The 20,716-nt window shown below is 36.8% G+C and overlaps 1 long non-coding RNA gene across 4 annotated transcripts; it reads left to right on the forward strand.

Moving 5' to 3' along the window:
- The first annotated feature begins 18,750 nt into the window (after positions 1-18,750).
- On the forward strand, positions 18,751-19,633 carry LOC121860153. Of its 4 annotated transcripts, none has more exons than XR_006087827.1 (3): positions 18,751-18,773; positions 19,359-19,448; positions 19,543-19,633. It is a non-coding gene; the product is annotated as an uncharacterized LOC121860153 (long non-coding RNA). The 4 variants fall into 4 exon arrangements; XR_006087830.1 differs by lacking the exon at positions 18,751-18,773 and adding an exon at positions 18,991-19,003; XR_006087829.1 differs by lacking the exon at positions 18,751-18,773 and adding an exon at positions 19,062-19,090.
- The last annotated feature ends 1,083 nt before the right edge of the window (positions 19,634-20,716 follow it).

Consider the following 20,716-nt stretch of genomic DNA (forward strand, 5'->3'; position numbering starts at 1 on the left):
GATATTTGTTTTAGCTCATAAAATTCATACAAATTACCCGGTCAGAATATAATTTACATTGCTGGAATTCATATAATTTGATGATCATTTTGAATATAAACATCATAGATTTTGCATTAGACATACAAATTTTAGATGTAATGTTTACTCTGAGTAAATATGTTATCTTTTGTGCAAAATATATGACATTTATATTCAAAATATTCCTGGTCTTACAAGGAATCCAGCAATGTCAATTATATTATCCTAACTTTAATCTGAGGTATTATTATATACTAAATGTTAAAATTTAGTTTTTTCACCCAACATCTCTTGAAGGGAGGATTAGTGGGGGGTGGGGGGGAGAATTGGGACTGACCGCGCGGTTGGAAGAGGGGGGAGGAGGCAAGGTGGGGTACTTTGATTGACAGATAGTGTCGTGAAGAATATTTTTTTTTTATTAACTGTAGATATTTGTTTTAGCACATAAAATTCATACAAATTACCCGGCCTGAATATAATCTACATTGCTGGAATTCTTACAATTTGGTGATCATTTTGAATATAAACATCATAGATTTTGCATTAGACATACAAATTTTAGATATAATGTTTACTCTGAGTAAATATGTTATCTTTTGTGCAAAATATATGACATTTATATTCAAAATATTCCTGGTCTTACAAGGAATCCAGCAATGTCAATTGTATTATCCTAACTTTAGTTTGAGGTATTATTTATTAAAATTTAGTGGTTTTCCCCAAAAAATTTCTCAGAGAGGGAAGAGCCAGCAGTGTAGTGTGAGAAGAGGGGGAGGGAGTTGAGTCCATTATTTGAATGGACATTAACTTGGCGACTGTATTTCTCTATTTCTCTTAAGTATTAATTGTGTGCATGTACCATCATAAAATTAAGATGTTATTTTTACTAGAACATAGGTATTGTGACGGAAAAAGTGGAGTTTGGGGATGGGCCAGTTTCTATTGGAATTAATCCCATATGTTCTGTTGTTCACTTAGCGCGGTTTTCACTTAACACGGTACCCTGTGGGTTTTATTGACCGCGTTAAGCGGGGTACTACTGTATATATATATATTTTTTTTTTTTTTTTTTGTACATTCTGTAAGAAGGAAGGATTGTGTGTGCATGTAACAAAATATAAAAGATTGAAAATGATTATGTTTATTTACACCAAATTACGAGTTGAAAAATAACCATAACTCCCCCTCAGCTAACTCTGGCTGGAAGATCTGGACTAAAAGGGAGGACCACCTGTCTAAAAAAGCCGATTGTCCAAATCTTCCGGGGAATGTAGTAAATGTATAAAAAACGATAAATAATGATATAAGAAACACCAAAAATACAATACATATTATCCTGACCACTGGGGTTAGTTATACAGGCTTTTTCCTGCAAAAAAGCCATAATGTTGAGCAACATATTACTGTAATGGCTTTGTACTCAAATGTACTAAAGGACTAAAAATTTTATCTCTTGTGCAAACTATGTTATGTTTATCCGCAAATTATTCACTATATTGCAAGGATTCCAGCAATGCAGGTTATATACTGCTAAGTTTAGTCTGTGACATTTTATATGATAAAAACTTTAACCCTAAAACTACCTTTACCCTGGCCGGGAGGATGGGGGAGTTGAGTTGTTGACAGTGGATGGGGTTAGCCACCAAGTGAGTGGTTATCAGATCAAATAGAGGAAGTTTAAGTTTTTTGCTTATAAAATGTCACTGAATTGACTTGGCAGAATACTACTACAGTACTAATAATAAAGGCCCATAAAAAAAAAAAAAAGATCAATAGTAAGAAATGATATATGTATGTTGTGTTGTCAAAGTAAGAGAAACAATTGAGACCCTGCAATTGTGTGTGAGACAAAGCCAGATCAGTAACCTGGGACTTGCTCACAATTTTTGTGATACCACATGGCAGCAGGGTCTACTGTTAGACAATTAGTCCACCTTAGCAAGGTTCGACTATACTAACTTATCCATTACATCTAAAATACCCCTGTACATTACTTTATTTGTGAATGTACAGTACCTAAATAAATATAGAAACTCGTTTATTTTGTCTTGCATCTTAATTTTCTCACTTCTAATATTATTTTTACTTGTTAACTTTGTATTGTCTTCTATTTGCATTTTTTCCAATACACTTTCAAGGATAACATTATTCCACATCTCATATATAATATTTCTAGGGGAGGAGGGTTTATGTATAGTACTGATAAGATATATATAAACTTAAAAGTTGGTATATTTTATAAAGTCTTACAAAAAATGTTATTTTCCTTGAAATAACCTTTTTACATGAAATAAATATACAGTATACATCTATGGAATATACATTGTATGTACACAACTGACTACAACAGCATATGGTGCATAAATAACACATATAATGCCATGTGCTTCCTGTATGAAAGTAGCTATTATAGAAAAACTCATCTGAAAGAAGATAAGTAAAGATGATTGGCAAAATTCTCTCATATATAAATAAAATCACATTCACAGAAGCATAACGTACAAGTTCTTGGATACATGTCTTACCAATACAGTACATGTAATAAAAAAAAAGTAGACTAATGCACCCTACTCTACACAAACATGTATTCCCACTTGTTTAGCATTCTCGACTCAGTAGTTTACTGACCATAATATGACATTTTTTCCTGTATATATATATATATATATATATATATATATATATATATATATATATATATATATATATATATATATATATATATATATATATATATATATATATATATATATATATATATATATATATATATATATATATATATATATATATATATATATATATATATATATATATATATATATATATATATATATATATATATATATATATATATATATATATATATATATATATATATATATATATATATATATATATGTATATATATATATGTTGGTCCTCATATTACGCGGTCCCGCATTCCGCGTTTCACTGTTAACGCGGTGCCTTGCCAGAACCTAACATTTTCACATTCCGCGGTCGTGAACCCCATTACGCGGAGAGCGGCTGGCAAGCCGCGCCATTTTTGGATCCAAACCTCCCGCCATCCGCCATGTTGTGTAAGAGGCGCGAAAATGGTGCGCACAAGGTCGCCCAGTCATCAAAACATGACCAGTTCTTCACCCGCCACCCACTACAGCCGGCCCAAGTCAGTGATAGTGATAATTATAGTGAGGATATGGACTTATATGAACTTTGGGGGTTTGACAAAGAGGCCCTGCAAGCCTCTGTGGTGGATAGTGATACAATTGATACAAGTGATACAGGTGAGGGCCAATAATCTGCCCTCTGCCTCGGAACCAACCGCCCATCCCCGTGTGCCCAGCCATCTTTTCTACTAATGTAAGTGTTAAAAAACCTAATATTATTGATATTTCTCTTAATTATTAATTGTGTGTGCATGCCATCATAAAGTTAAGATAATATTTTTACTACAACATAGTTGTGTGTCGTCAAAAAGTGGAGTTTGGGGATCGGCCCGGACTCATTATTATATATATTTTATACTTTATTATCATTACTATATATATATATTATATATAATACGTATATATATATTAACTGTGTGTATATATATATATATATATATATATATATATATATATATATATATATATATATATATATATATATATATATATATATATATATATATATATATATATATATATATATATATATATATATATATGACCAAATTGATTTTTTGTCCTGAAACTATTAAACAGTAATGAACACCCAAAGATTTTTATTTATTTTTTTTTAAATTGTTGAAAGTTTAATTTCATGAAGCAAGACTGTTTTTCACTTATGAAATGAATGAAGATCATCACATACAGGACTTCTATAAGACTAATTAAGCTAATCATATTGGTGTGAAAATGTATTGATAAAAATTTTAAAATACGATAAACACTGATTCATATACTTCAGGACTTGCCGTCTTCCCTTTTTTGGTTATTCCAGAGCTAAGAATTAATTTGTCCTTCAACCTATGACTGGTGGTGAAAACAAAAATAATTCAAGCATCAATACAAGAGCTATGTCATAACAAAATGAATTATAATGTGATAGTAAATGTAATGATTTAAGCATAGAAATTACATAACCTATGTATGAAACAAAAAATAAATTCTACCATTTTGAAGCCATCAACTTAGAAAAATTTACATCCCCCAATGAAATATTTCCAATATTGAAACACTTTTTCGCACTTTAAAGTAAATACAACAGTATATAAGACAACTTTGTATGCCAAAAATACAATTGTGAGGTCTTTAAAATACTGTATTTCTCCAACTGGCATCACTCAGTCTTGAACTCGTGCAATGCAATTAATTACCTGTAAGGATTTGATCCAGCCAGAGTTTTTACCTGTTAAAAAAAATTAGGGTATACAAGGCACAGACACCTGGTGCACATCTTATGAACTTACAACAGCAAAATAGTGTGTATAATTTTTCGTAATGGAAGCTAATGCAACAAGCACTGCTTCACTTGTACGGTATTGAGGTTTCAGCCATTCAAAGTTCCCATGGGCTTTTATTTACAATAACAACAGTGAAAGTTGGATACGGTGCAAAATCAGTAGTTCTTAGTTTTCAGGTGCGAGACATGCTAATAATAAATACCTTAAGTTAATCATATATTTTTATAAAGACTACGAAGAAAACTCATGAAAATAAATTTGAGATTCAGTAAGTTCCGGCACTTCACAGGGAAATATCATCTAGTCTCTTGTTTCTGCAAGAACCTAGACAGGGTTTGATTACAGTACATATATAGTAAGCACTACTACAGTATATTACAGGTATGTTCCCCAACAGATCTTGTAATATCGCCAACTGCATTGCTTATGAAATATGAAAGTGGGTCTTAACCAGCCAGACACTGTTGAGATAACAAGTGTGAGCTCCTTTAACCCAGACTTAACAAACACTGGTACATGTTAAGGGAAATTCAAGAGCCCAAACGCCCAGTACTTGTCAACTAATTGACTGTGCGACCAGCTGGTAAGCTAACAAGTGGGAAAGGGATAAACTATAAGCCTCATGGCCCATTAGAGGTAGTGTAAATGCAGCACATTGAAGACTACACCCTTGGTAAACAAAAAGACATTGTGGCCAGCACTTCACTTCCCAAACTGTAAAGTTAGGTACCAACTCTGCTGATAGGGTTACCCTACTCAATGGCTGGCTACAGGACCTAAATCAGCAACCATTGGGTGAGTACTATACCCATTCACTGAGGCACCACTTCATGAATCTTACGGTAATCACGGGAAAAAAAAGGGGTTGCATTCCAAAACCTGATACTTCATGACACTAGTGGCTGACACCCATATGTTACAGTTGGCTCCACTCCTGACTTTACCAATTAGCATTGCCAATCCTCTCTTTCCTTGAGGTATGAACCCCAAATTCTGAAGTGTGAATTTGAAGCATTTGGAAATGAGTGAGACGGAGAAGGGGGTAGGTGTATTTCTAGGGGGGATGAGGGTGAGGATGGAAAGTGTACAGCATATCTGTTGGGAGAGATTACATTGCAGAATAACGCTTTGACAATACCGACGGAGTTTCCTCAACTGAGTGTAAACTAACCAGATGAAAATACTAAATTTACAATAGGATAAGAGGGGGGTGCATTCATGTTCTAAGTAAGGTGTTCCTTTGCAAAAGCTGGCATTTATGAGCAAATGGATTATGGATATGTTTGAATCCATATCTTGTAGAAGCAGTGAATGTTTTGTTTAACCCCTGGTGGTAGCCAGAATGAAATAGATAAGAAGACATCGTATTGAAGGAATATATTAGCAATCAAAACAATCAGGAAGTGGGCACCACATATTTATTATAATACAAACTTGATGTGAACGTGAAAAAAAATAGCTCGGGTAGCAGCAGTCCGGAATAGAATCGGCAAACCACATACAGCAAGCCCTCGATAACTCGGTACATATGGGGCTCTGGCCTTGCCGAGTTAACCCAAATTCTTACTTATCAAGGCAGTTTCCCTCCTCCTACAAAAATGCAACAATGAAAAATTATCGACCCATATATGTGTACACGTAATTACTAAATGCTAAAAAGTAACACTTACCAGCACTTCAGGTGAAGAATGAAGCATCATAGTAGGTGGCAGATGCATGGTAGGTGACACAGAGGCATGGTAGGTGACACAGTAGGTGACAGAGGCATGGTAGGCGACACAAGAGGCATGGTAGGTGATGCAGGTGGCCAGATGTGTCAAAATTTTCCCAGATAATTTTATACATCTTGGCATTTACTGAGTTATACTACATTCTGAGACCATATCCATGCCAAGTTATATGAAATTCCAAGTTATCGAGGGTTTACTGTAGTTTAATTATGCCAAACAGTTGGGTTAAAGAAGAAAAAAAAAAAGACAATACCCTGTAATATTTTTGTTCTTATTATTATTATTATTATATTATTATTATCAAATAAGCAATTTGCGATGCAAAGCTGTTGCTTAAAGATACACTGGATGCGATGGCAACCCTGGGCAAAGGTGCAGGAGGAACCCTCAACTACCCACACACTCCCCTACCCTCCACCACCTAATTCCTATTCCGGTAGAATAACGTCGAGTCCTCTCAGCTCGATGCTGTAAATAAAAGTGATACCCAGTATTTCAAGCAAAGGTCCCGAACGTTTGAAATAAAGTCACATTTGAATGAGTTTTTATTATCTGGTTTGTTGTGGGGCAGAGGCAACTTATGTCAGCGTGAGCCAATCACAGAATATAAAGATAACCAATCACCACTAACCCGAGGTGATAAGGTGGCCCCAAGGAATTACACGGTCCCTCTCGACCTCCAACATCCATTGTTATGAACCATCAAGACAATCTTGGATATATTGATTGTGTGTGTGTGTGAAATATGAAACATTTCCTGAATTTTAATATCTACTTTTATGGTCAATGAATAATTGGCTAATTTGTTTTGGTGAGAGAGGAGACCCCAGTCACAAGTGACTACCCAGGAGGAGAATGACCTGATTCTGCAGGCAGCAAAATCCAACCTTTTCACCAACGCCAAGGCTCACCTTCACCCAGCGGTATGTGGACAATGATACGGAGATCTGGGAAAGGACCGTCTTCACAGACTAATAAACTTTCATCTTCAGCAACCAAGGCCACATTCACATGTGGAGAAGAAATAATCCATGATAAGCGTAATAACCCTTAAACTTGTTGAAGATATAAATGAAGATTTAACACATGCTACTGACATGCTGCCATTCATTTTTCATGATCATGATGAGAAATGTGCACAACCGTACAAATTCATCCTCACTAGCTCAATCACCCCTGTTCCTCGTGGTAGAATGTGCAGTAGACAAGATCAAAACTACCATAACTAGGCCTCTTTGCTTTCCCCAGCCGCTTCACATCCTTGTTCGCCTCTCATCCTCCATCACGTCAAAGCCAGTGAAACAAAGTCCGTTTCATTCCATCTCTTCTTCAGACTAGCTCTTTGATTACAGGGATCAATATTTGCAAGAACTCTCAATTTTATCCAATATTTATGAGGTAGGGGCAGAGAAACAGAGTCATGGTAAATATTTGGGGCTACATGACTGCATGGGGTAGGTGATGTGAAGCAGATCAATGGCTGCACAGAAATATGTCAATATATTAGAAGATTTTTCTTTCCATCCTTTAGAAACAGAAGTTTTGTTCTAGATTGTTGCCCAGCCCATATGGCCAGGATAGTCCAGCAGTGGCTTGCCAATAAGGACACCTTACAGGCACTAGACTGGCCGTGCAGAGGCCATGACATGAACCTTAAGAAAATCTATGGGTGTATAATCATATTCACTTGGGAGCCAGAGAGGAAGAGGACTCCAGCAGCCACACCGAGCACAGTGGGACCTGTTGTGAGCCAAGCCACAGCTGGTGGGGAGTCATGGAGCTTCTATGCCGGACACGCTGCAGGCGGTCATCGAGAGGGAGGGTGACTGGACACGGTTCTGAAACTACTGTTCTCAGTAAGGAAATAAGACCATTCAAAATTGTTTGTTACTGAACTATATATCTGTGAAACAATAAATATCCAGTACTGCTTTGCTTTATATTTCCACTTTCTGATTTATAAATAATGTTTAAAGTCTGTAATAATTTTGTTCGTTGGAGAATGTTCAATAGGGTAAAATGCTGTGTGAAATACAACTGATTTTAACCCATTATCACATAGTCAGACTATTTCATTCAGCTGAGGGGAACCCCTTAATGTGTCAGAGGGTTAATCAAAATTACATACCCAAATAAGGAGAAAAATTCATTAAAGTTATTTCTTTACAGTCACAAAGTGACGTGGCAGCACCCATAGACAGAGTTGCTGGTGACCAGGGTTTGGGAGTCATTCGTTTCAGCTACTAATTCATATTATTGTTACTTAAAATATATTTCCTTTTCCATACATTGTGTATTTTAATTGCACCTTATACTATTTGTCTGCTATCACTATATTCTGTACTCGGCTCACCCTCACGTGTGTCAGCCTTTGCAATACAGTTATCAGGTAACGGATTATCAAACAAATATGATTTTACTTCAGAAGATCTTGACTGTTACTTAAAATATTGTGTACCACTTATATTTGTATTCTCATCATAACTGCCACAATAAAATGAGAGGACACAACATAATTCTACCCTGTAAATGGTCTGCAGTGATTCCATTTACCAGCAAACCCAGAGTAGGAGTTCAGTGGTGGAAGCAAGGCAGTGGAGTCAAGCATTACTTTTCATGCATAACATAGAAACTTTATTACTTTTAAGACCTTTAAGCAACAGCTATATCGCTTTGCATTATAAATTTCTCATTTGATAAAAATAATAATACTGTCAATATTTGTCACCCATTTAACCTAAATGTTTGGCACAATTAAACTAAGTGTTATGCCGATTCTATACCAGACTGCAGCCACCTGAATTACTTTTGTTCACATCAAATTTGTATTAAATAAATATTTGGTGCCCACTCCCTGATTGCTTTGATTGACATATAATTAATCCCTTCGGTACAACGTCTCCTTGTCTAACTTATTTTGGTTACCGCCAGACGATTTTATTCAGCTGGGGAAGTTTCATCTCGTATAGATTCAAACATATCCATAATCCGATTGCTAATAAATACCCCCTTTTGCAAAGAAACACCTTACTTAGAACATGAATTCATCCCCCTCTCAACCAATTGTAACTATTGTATTTTCATTTGGCTAGCCCTAGACGATTACACTCGGCTGACAAAACCCCTATGGTCAAAGCGTTATTCTGCACTGTGATCTCTCCCAATTTTTCCTCCTCACCACCTGGTACTCCGTCTCACCCCACAAAAGGACACCAACCCCGACACACCCCTCCACTCTCCCTCCCGCTCACTAGTGAATGAATCAATTTCACACTTCAGGGGGCAAGGGTTCACACGTCGAGACAAGATTGAAAACACTAAGTGGTAAAGTCAGGAGTGGAGCCAAATGTACATCATACCTGTGAGCCCATATATGCCTATAGTACACAAATTACTGGCCAGTTCCTTGTTTTTTTTTATAAAAATAAGATAATGATACAAAAAAAAATTAATGATCTTAACAATCACTTGACAGTCTGCTGGTGGGTGCCAAGTGGTCTAGTTGCTGATGAACAGAACAGTGGGATTCTTCCTCTTTTCACCAGGGGTCACAAAAAAGGCTGGTAGCTGGTTCCATACACAAATAAAGTTGTGTTGTGGTGGGTGGCATGAACTCTGGCAAAGTTTTATTGTTAGTGGTAAAGTGGGAGGAGGCATAAGGTTAAGAAGTGGTGTGGGCAGTGAAAAAATGTTGTATTATGGATGGTGGCAAGTCTCATGGCATGAGGATGTAATAAGGAAGGTGGTTAGGATAGTGGCATACATTTTTGAGGTGAGAGGTGGTGTGGGTAAAGGCTAAGGTTGTGTTATGGATGTTACTGTAGATAATGTCATAGAGGCATGTTGTATGTGGAAGTGTGGATAAGTGACATAAGTGAGTGTTTTAGATGGTAGAGTGGACAGTGTCATATGTGGCATGACAGATGTCTGTTGTATGTGGTAATGAGTAAGTGGATAATAACAAAATTGCATGATGTTGGTGGCAGTGCAGGAGATGGTGTGGATATTGGCATAAGATGTGATATGTGGGGTAAGTTAGTGATGTGGGTGGTGGTATTGGTAATGACATGAGGTTGTGTTGTGGGTGGTGGTAATGACATGAGATTGTGTTGTGGGTGGTGTTAATGACATGAGGTTGTGTTGTGGGTGGTGGTATTGGATATATATATATATATATATATATATATATATATATATATATATATATATATATATATATATATATATATATATATATATATATATATATATATATATATATATATATATATATATATATATATATATATATATATATATATATATATATATATATATATATATATATATATATATATATATATATATATATATATATATATATATATATATATATATATATATACTGTATATATAGTATATATATACAGTCAACCTCACTTTACTTAGTCCCATTCTGCACGGTACCCTGCCAGAACCCTCACATTCCGGTGCGTGTACTTTTACGCGGGTGAAGTATAATTTTTTTATTTAGCTCATAAAATTCATACAAATTATCCGGCCAGAATATAATTTACATTGCTGGAATTCTTACAATTTGATGATCATTTTGAATATAAGCATCATAGATTTTGCATTAGACATACAAATTTTAGATCTAATGTAAGTATTTTGTTTACTCTGAGTAAATATGTTATCTTTTGTGCAAAATATATGACATTTATATTCAAAATATTCCTGGTCTTACAAGGAATCCAGCAATGTCAATTATATTATCCTAACTTTAGTCTGAGGTATTATTTATTACTAAAAGTTAAAATCTAGTTTTTTCACCCAACATTTCTCTGGTAGGGAGGGAAGGTGGGGGGTGGGACCGACCGACCATCTGGCGCGGTAAGAATATTTTTTCTTTTTTTCTTTTTATTTACTGAAGATATTTGTTTTAGCTCATAAAATTCATACAAATTACCCTGCCAGAATATAATTTACATTGCTGGAATTCTTACAATTTGATGATCATTTTGAATATAAACATCATTGATTTTGCATTAGACATACAAATTTTAGATCTAATGTAAGTATTTTGTTTACTCTGAGTAAATATGTTATCTTTTGTGCAAAATATATGACATTTATATTCAAAATATTCCTGGTCTTACAAGGAATCCAGCAATGTCAATTATATTATCCTAACTTTAGTTTGAGGTATTATTTATTACTATACCTTAAAATCTAGTGGTTTCCCCCCAAAATTTCTCAGAGAGGGAAGAGCCAGCGAGTGTAGTGTGAGAAGAGGGGGAGGGAGTCGAGTCCATTATTTGAATGGACATTAACTTGGCGACTGTATTTCTCTATTTCTCTTAAGTATTAATTGTGTGCATGTACCATCATAAAATTAAGATGTTATTTTTACTAGAACATAGATATTGTGTTGGAAAAAGTGGAGTTTGGGGGTCAGCCGGTCTCTATTTCAATTAATCCCATATGTTATGTTGTTCACTTTACGCGTTTCTCACTTTCCGCGGTACCCTGTGGGTTGAATTAACCGCGTAAAGTGAGGGTTGACTGTATAGATAGATAGATAGATAGATAGATAGATAGATAGATAGATAGATAGATAGATAGATAGATAGATAGATAGATAGATAGATAGATAGATAGATAGATAGATAGATAGATAGATAGATAGATAGATAGATAGATAGATAGATAGATAGATAGATAGATAGATAGATAGATAGATAGATAGATAGATAGATAGATAGATAGATAGATAGATGATAGATAGATAGATAGATAGATAGATAGATAGATAGATAGATAGATAGATAGATAGATAGATAGATAGATAGATAGATAGATAGATAGATAGATAGATAGATAGATAGATAGATAGATATATATATATATATATATATATATATATATATATATATATATATATATATATATATATATATATATATATATATATATATATATATATATAACTCGACACCACTAAAAGCTAAGCTTACAACAGACATTTTGGGTGGATGTAACAGTACAACAATATCACCACCCAGCATATGATTATATGTGCCATAATTTTCAGAACCTAGGCAAACTGAAACATGAATGCTGCATACATGAAAAGCACATTGTTATCTACTTAATGTGCTTGTGTAAACAGTACAGTACAACATATAATTCTTCTGATCAGTTTTGCAATGCCAGCTTAGTGTATTGAAGACATAGTGCTAGGTACAACAGTAGTTTGTATGAAGTGTGCCGGGTTCTATTTAAAGCCAATCTATCGTTGTATACCTTCCATTTCATAATCACGAGGCATATTACAAAATATGATTCGAGAGTTATGAAAACACTTCATGCAAATTTAAAATAAGTTTGATGATGCACTGTTCATGTCTTTGAATAAGGATTATGTAACTGCTAATGCCATTGGCAACTAAATTAGCTGATAATATAATAAATAACATAAACCAGTAAAATGGTACAAAACAAAAGATACCTGAAACAACATGGCAAATAAAGTTAAAGAAGCATATGAATAAAATATATATTGCAATGTCAAAATGTGATGGTTTCATAAAAATAATATGAAAAGCACAATTATTAATGAAGACAGAACTGTATCTTTAGGAAAAATAGATTATAATAATGACACCATTGTACCACTAGGATCTAGAAAATGTCTTTCATAATACAGTACACAGAATGAAAACAAAAATTTTGATATCTAACAATATAATAAATGTTCATTGACGATAACCTTGAAGAACTATATTGGCAAAATACTCCAGTGATATTTAGGCCCATGACACTGTAGCTACTGCCACTTGGGTTAAACACCAATTTAACTTGAATTTTCTCAACTACATATGTCCATAAAGTGCCCTCCCATTTATGTAAATTCACAACATTCTTATGATTGGTTTATTTTCAGACATGTATCTTAATATAGTTTTGCTTTGAAATAAGTACAAAAAAATGATCATGCTATTTTCTCCTCTACAATCCAAGACTGTCAGTGTTAATTTGTTTTAACAATTTGAATGCAAATTACTAAGACATACTCTATAGGTTCTTGATCTAAGAAAACCTACAAACACTCAAGAGGAGGGGCCACTAAATGTCAGGGAAAATAATTTAATTTTTTTTAGTGAACCTTGACATGATGTGAGCCCTGAACCAAATGGTAGACAAACATGCATCCAAGTGCACCCACCCATATGGATGCACATTAACATAATGTTGAGTGTAAGTTTATATATTCCAAATATATTTATACCATTTTCTGTGGAACAAAGACTTGAGTATAGGAGCAAACAAAATTGGGCCATGTAAAATATAATGTTGAACACTTTGATTCAGAAATCAGGAATTAATTCATATGCTGTATGCACTCATGTGTGAACTGTCAGCTAGATGGTTCGCAAACTTTGGTGAGAAGAGTGAGCCAGGTTTTAAGGCTCTATTGTGGGGTATAGCTGTACTAAGCATCGATTATCTTTTATTTTTTTACAATATGTTTGGTATCTACAGAGTAAAGTTGGACTTCCGAACAAGCCTCGGGAACATAACTCGTTTGTAAGTTGAAGAGCACCTGTGCTGTAATATGTATAACTTTTTTATTACACAATTTACAATCTATATGTGCAGGAGACCATCACATATACTTCTAACTTTTGCATTTTAACTACTCTTACTTTTCCGTACACCAATTTAGATATCACTCGGTAAGTTACTCATCTCGTCCTAGAAACTTCTCATAGTTTTCCCTCACAGAGGAAAGGATATTGGCCCGATTCCATGCATACCTCCTCTCACAGAGGGGAGGGAGGGTTAGACTAGGGAGTAGCTTCCATGCATACCTCCTTTCACATAGGAATCCTCTCAGATAGCTTCTTCCAATAATATGAAGAAAAAAAAATTGATGGCACACTAGATGCAGCATAAATAGAATGAAAGCCTTTTGTTTTAACACTAAGCAATTGTGGCAGTATACTCTAAACACTTGATACATCAAACTAACCATGTTTGTGGAGTACTTGTTTGTTGTGTAGAGCAGTGGGTGGTGGTTGCTGTTGTCAGACTGGGTTTTTACTGATGCTAAATTATGTGCATTCCTTGTTATAATGCTAGTCATGTATAAACTATGTGCATTCCTGGTTACAATGCTAGTCATGTATAAATTGTGTAAAATCCTTGTTACAGTGCTAGTCATGTATGAATTCAAATTATAAGAACTGCTAAAAAATGGTGGAGGCAGGTTACCACAGGAGTTACTGTACCATATAAGAGAAGATACAGACACTGTTACCAGCACTGACCACTGCCTACTGGTACACTGACTACCTTATGGTTTCTTACCTTAGCTGATGAATGAAGTGATGGGTCGGTTTACAGTTTAGGTGCCATTTTATTTATGATGGAATATTTTCCTTACAACCCCAAAGCTTAGAACAACATAAAAGCTTTGACTTCCTCTTTCTCTCCAATACTTCCAGAAAGATCATAAGTACAGTACTGTATAGTATACTGTACTGTATTATGTTACTAGTATAGTAAAACCCCAATTATCCAGCACTATGGGGATTGAGGGGTGCTGGATAAAGAGATTTTCCGGTTATTTGAACCTCACTGTTAGGCTCCCCCCCAAAAAATTCTACAATTCGGTGCTACAGGCTGACCTCGCAAATTTGTCTTAAAAAAATGGACTTCGTTAACAATTATTCTTCTCTATATAAATGATGACGCTAATAACAATGAAAATGGAATACAAAACTATAAGAAAAATTAAGAGCACAAGTGTTTATGTGTGGAAAATGAACGTGTGTGGAGGCAGTGGGCTATAAGTGCATGGCCAACTTGCTAGCCCAGCCACCTTGTATATTAGTGCAAGTAATGAGAGTACAATACAGTATATAAGTTGTGGAAAATCATTACAATAATTTAATGTGGCTTAGAAATAAATAAAAAGTAATACAAAAGCATAAAATAAGAAAAATGAAGAGCATTGGTGTGTATATATGAGAAGTGGCTGCACTCCCTTCCAATGTGACATCATGGCATACACACAGAACAGCAGCCACACGTCTGTGAGTCAGCTGGTTGACTGTCTGCCTGAACTGTCTCGTCTCCCAGAGGATGTTTGAGTGTGGAAAGAGTTAATTTTTTTGCATAAAAGAAGTGCTATTGTACAGTACTGTACAGAATTTTATATGCTATGCTATGCTATGCTATGTATCAAGTCTACTGTTTATCATCGCAAAAATATGGCAGCTCACCCCTATTGCAATGGTAATCACACTTACAATTCTAGCTGATTTTGGAAGAAATTTATTTTTATTATTACCAGTACTGTACAGTATTTCATTTTGGTGCTGGTTAGTCGAAACTGCCAGTTACTCGGATATTGGATAACCAGGACTCTACTGTATTTATAACTCCACTGTGGATTGGTTGGGTGCTGACACCACCACCAGCTAAATGTAGGTGATAATTTACTGTTAAATAATATTATTTGTTCTACGATTTACAGACTGAAGCCGAATATTAATTCTTTACATCAATAAAGAACTTAATATGCACACTCTTATTTAATTTTAAACTCAGTAATGGACATTTCTGTAGTAATAATAAGAATTTTTTAACTGAAAGAAAACTTAGCATGACCATTTAATCACAATGCGAGCTTAACCCCATCATTTGTCGAGTAGCATCTACAAAATAACAGACAATAAAATCTTAAAAGGAGAAAACTACTGATATGTTTTTATTATGTCAGTGTTCTAGGTGAAGGAAGCCACTCCAGGGCTGTTAAATGTTAGGCTGTTTTCAACAACGTGAAGAGTGCAAGATAATTTGTCAGATGAAATGTTAAGATCTACAGATTAGGTCTGGCTCAAAAGGGATTGTTGAGTGCTTACCAATGCATTTCATGGTTTTGTACCACAGATCATCAATACATTGTACCCGAAATCAATGGTCAGTGGATTGGTGTATTGCAGATAGGATGGGAACTACAGTATCTCCTAAGATACCTTCTCATTCATCCTACTGTTCAGGTACTTGGGCAGCAAACTTTTTTTAATGTAAAAAGTTGCCTGTGTATACCTGCTGGCAAGCACAAGAGAAGTGAGAATTAGACAATGATTTTTATGCTAAATAACATACAGTACTATTATTCAGAGCATTAAGTACAACTGGCAAGTCGAGCTAACCCAGTACATTATTAAAACTCATCTTATTTTGATATGCCAAAGTTAATTTCAAGGGCATAGCTAGGCAAACGTAATATATCAAGTGAGTCTAGTTTTTCCTGGGCTCTTCATGCTTGGGCCATTGCCCCTATTTTGTACTGCCCACACGGTCCATATTTATGTAAATACTATCTGGGCGTATGTAAGTAAGAGAGATTAGGGGGGTCAGTGTGAAACAAGTGAAGTCTGACCCAAGTCATGTTGGGTTTAGGAATTGCCTAATTTGAACACCTGAGTTGCCTAGCTCACTTAACTACAGTAAACCCTCGAAAATCCAGATCATTTCTGGGCAAAAAACATTTGTTCGAATCCTAAATTATTTATCCTTTTAAATTCTCACCGTGCACAGTAATTTGAAATTCCTGCCAGCCAGCTATCCTTTGAGGCCTCTTCTCCTCTCTACTGTACTTTAAGATTGGCTTGTATTAGCCATTATTTTATTATAAAATGATACATAATATTATGATTGACATTATATGAAGGCACATTTAAACTGTAGACTGTATTAACATAAGAGGTAATATCTGAGGACAGCACTGCCACCAGAAGGAGTTGTTGAATTACGTACATTTTCCCACAGATGCTCTTATCATTACACTATAATAAATATTTCAATAGAGGAAAAACATATTTATTTATTTATTTATTTTTTTTCATTTTCCTCTATGATCATAAATCACCTGCAGTGGGCAGGGCACAAAGGATGAGGGAAAATGCTAGGTAAAACACAGAGAAAAACTGATCATTTGATAAAATGATGTCCCTAAGGGCTTTGTATGTAAATAAATGAAATATTTACCATATATACACCACCACAAAATCTGCATATTGTGTTTGTTTACAACCGACCCACTTGGTCTGAGTGTTCGCTCACGTCCACAAAAAAAAAATAAAAATAAAATTACACCATAACACTTCAACAAAGATGCTTTCATTGGTAGCAGATATCAAAATAAGTAATTTCTGTTTAATACAGCCCCCCCCCCCCTGCCTATTAAGTTAGAGGTTTGGTAAGACTGTTTTGGTTGGTTAGGTCAGGTTCTAATAACTTCAACTTGATACCTTGTTTTATTTTACCTGTATTTCTTATCATAATAAATAGTGGCATCGCTCATAAAAAAACTGTTAGGTTTCTACAATGTGGGAAAGAGAAGATAGTCCGACGTCACCTTCAATGCAACGTATGGGGACGATTAGTCGGGGAAGATTACCTGTAGATACAGGGAGGTGCTGGGGTGTGTGGGAGGTGTTGGGGTGTGCATTTTGCGTCCATTAAAATACAAATCTAAGGGCCTTCGGAGGTGGGAGGGTTACCGAATGGCTGCTCAGTGTACAGTGGTCCCCAGAAACCCCCCAAAACTTGGTAACAGTTCAGACACTTGACAAGTCCGGACCCCTTTCCCCCGAAACTGCCTGGACTTCCGAGGGTTTACTGCATCTGTCATTGTCAATAAGGGTCAAGTCAGCAATCCAGCCTTGATCATCCAAGGATATAATACCAAATAAATAAATAAATAAACCTGACAAAAAAAGGCAACACGCGATCAGCCCCCTACCCAGCTTGCTTACATACACAGTGTCTTACTTTGCGGTATTCAGTACAGTACAGAATTCAGTGAGCAAGTGTTCTTTTTCATAAGATTTTTTTTTTTTTATTTTCCCATTTCTTAACATATGTACAGTAAACCATTAAACTACAAGGGTTTGAACATCACGCCCCTCTGTGGATTGCATTATGGGTTGCATGGGGAAGGAGGTTGTGTACGTGCATCGCGTGTGCTAACTTCCACTACTGGCCACGAAGGGTCTCTGTGGTGGTGCGGGAGAGTTCCACGCCCCCAACTGTTACCCACACTGCCAGCTCAAGAAGAACTTTGTTGTTTACGTATCCATACTGCCTTTCCCTACTCTCCACCATGCCTCGTCAACGCCCTGCTCCTGCCGGAGGTTTTATTGGCATGCCAGTCAAGGTAAGGACGACTATGGTGGAGAAGTGGAGTTACTTGATAAGTTGAAGAGTGGTATGAGCTATGCTGCCTGTGATCGCCATTACGGCATGAATGAGTCAAGCATTAGCTACATAAAAAAAGAAAGAAAAAGAGTTTCGTGAGTGTGTTGCCCTGAGTGCTATGAGTCCTGCCAGCAAGACACTGCATCTTAAGAGACCCTGTTATGAGTAGGTTGGAGAAGGCTCTCAGTATTTGGATTGAAGATATGAACTGCAGTAACATAAGTGTTGACTCTCTAATTATCAGGGACAAAGCCAAGCCTCTCTATGATCGTTTTCAATTGATATTGATCGTGCAAGTGGTGACAGTGCTGCAGGTGTTAGCGCAAGTGGTGACAGTGCTGCAGGTGTTAGTGCAAGTGGTGACAGTGCTGCAGGTGTTAGTGCAAGTGGTGACAGTGCTGCAGGTGTTAGCGCAAGTGGTGACAGTGCTGCAGGTGTTAGCGCAAGTGGTGACAGTGCTGCAGGTGTTAGCGCAGGTGGTGACAGTGCTGCTGCAGGTGTTAGCGCAGGTGGTGACAGAGTGGTGCAGTGAACAGTGCTGCAGGTGTTACAGGTGGTGACAGTGCTGCGGGTGTTAGTGCAGGTGGTGACAGTGCTGCAGATGTTAGTGCAAGTGGTGACAGTGCTGCAGGTTTCAGTGCAAGTGGTGACAGTGCTGCAGGTGTTAGCACAAGTGGTGACAGTGCTGCAGGTGTTAGCACAAGTGGTGACACTGCTGCAGGTGTTAGGTGTTATGGTGACAATGCAAGTGGTGACAGTGCTGCAGGTGTTAATGCAAGTGGTGACAGTGCTGCAGGTGTTAATGCAAGTGGTGACAGTGCTGCAGGTGTTAGTGCAAGTGGTGACAGTGTTGCAGGTGTTAGTGCGTGGTGACAGTGCTGCAATGCATGGTGTGGCAGGTGTTAGTGCATGTGGTGACAGTGCTGCAGGTGTTAGTGCATGTGGTGACAGTGCTGCAGGTGTCAGTGCAAGTGGTGACAGTGCTGCAGGTGTCAGTGCAGTGGTGACAGTGCTGCAGGTGTCAGTGCAAGTGGTGACAGTGCTGCAGTGGTAACAGTGCTGCAGTGCATGTGTGTGCTGCAGGTGTTAGTGCAAGTGGTGACAGTGCTGCAGGTGTTAGTGCAAGTGGTGACAGTGCTGCAGGTGTCAGTGCATGTGGTGACAGTGCTGCAGGTGTCAGTGCAAGTGGTGACAGTGCTGCAGGTGTCAGTGCAAGTGGTGACAGTGCTGCAGGTGTTAGTGCATGTGGTGACAGTGCTGCAGGTGTTAGTGCATGTAGTGACAGTGCTGCAGGTGTCAGTGCAAGTGGTGACAGTGCTGCAGGTGTCAAAGCATGCGATGATAGCACTACAGGTGTTAGTGGAATTGGCGGTGCTAGCCTGGCTTGAGGTGCTACCGGAATGGCCATTGCAATTGGTGACAGTCATGGGCAAAAGAACTCATCCTTTACAGCTTGTAAGGATGATTTGAAAACTTCAAGGAGATATCTGGTCTGCATAACCCCAAGGTTACTGGAGAAACTACTTCCACAGATCATGTCGCTGCTAAGGCTTACCCAGCCGAGTTTAAAGCTCATATTGAAGAGAAGGGGGTACAAGCCTGAACAGGTGTTCGATACCAATAAGACTAGCTTATGGTGGAAAAAATGCTTAAGAGAATGTTCATCTCCATAGAGCAGAAACATGTACCTGGTTTAAGGTCGCCAAAAATCGTGTTTCAATTCTCCTCTGTGGTAATGCTGCTGGCCATCTTATCAAACCAATCCCTTTTTACTGTTCAGAGACCCCGTGAACTTGCGGGTAAGGACATGTATCTCTTACCTGTTTTTTACTGCCACAACTAAAAAGGCCTGGATGACCACTGCTTTATTCAGACTGGTTCCACAACTGTTTTGCCCATTAAGTGAAGAAATATTTACTCAAGAAGGGCTTAGAGTTCAATGTGTTGCTAACAATTGACAAATGTCCAGGTCATCCTGATTCTCTACTCTTTGCAAATCCCAATACTGAGGTTATGTTCTTTCCTAAAACACTTCTCTTATTCAACCTCATGACCAAGGCGTAATCTTTGTTTTCAAGGCCAAATACATGACTCACACATTCTCCAGGATTTGTGAAGCTGTTGATGAGGGCAGTGAGGAAGGTGTAAAGGCAGCTTGGAAAAAAATTTACCATTGCAGACTGCATCACCTACATCAAATTGTGCCATGACAACATCAGTGCCAAGTGTGACAATGCCTGCTGAAAGATACTATGGC

This window comes from Homarus americanus, unplaced genomic scaffold (genome assembly GCF_018991925.1).
Source record: "Homarus americanus isolate GMGI-L3 unplaced genomic scaffold, GMGI_Hamer_2.0 scaffold5831, whole genome shotgun sequence".
NCBI lineage: Eukaryota > Metazoa > Arthropoda > Malacostraca > Decapoda > Nephropidae > Homarus > Homarus americanus.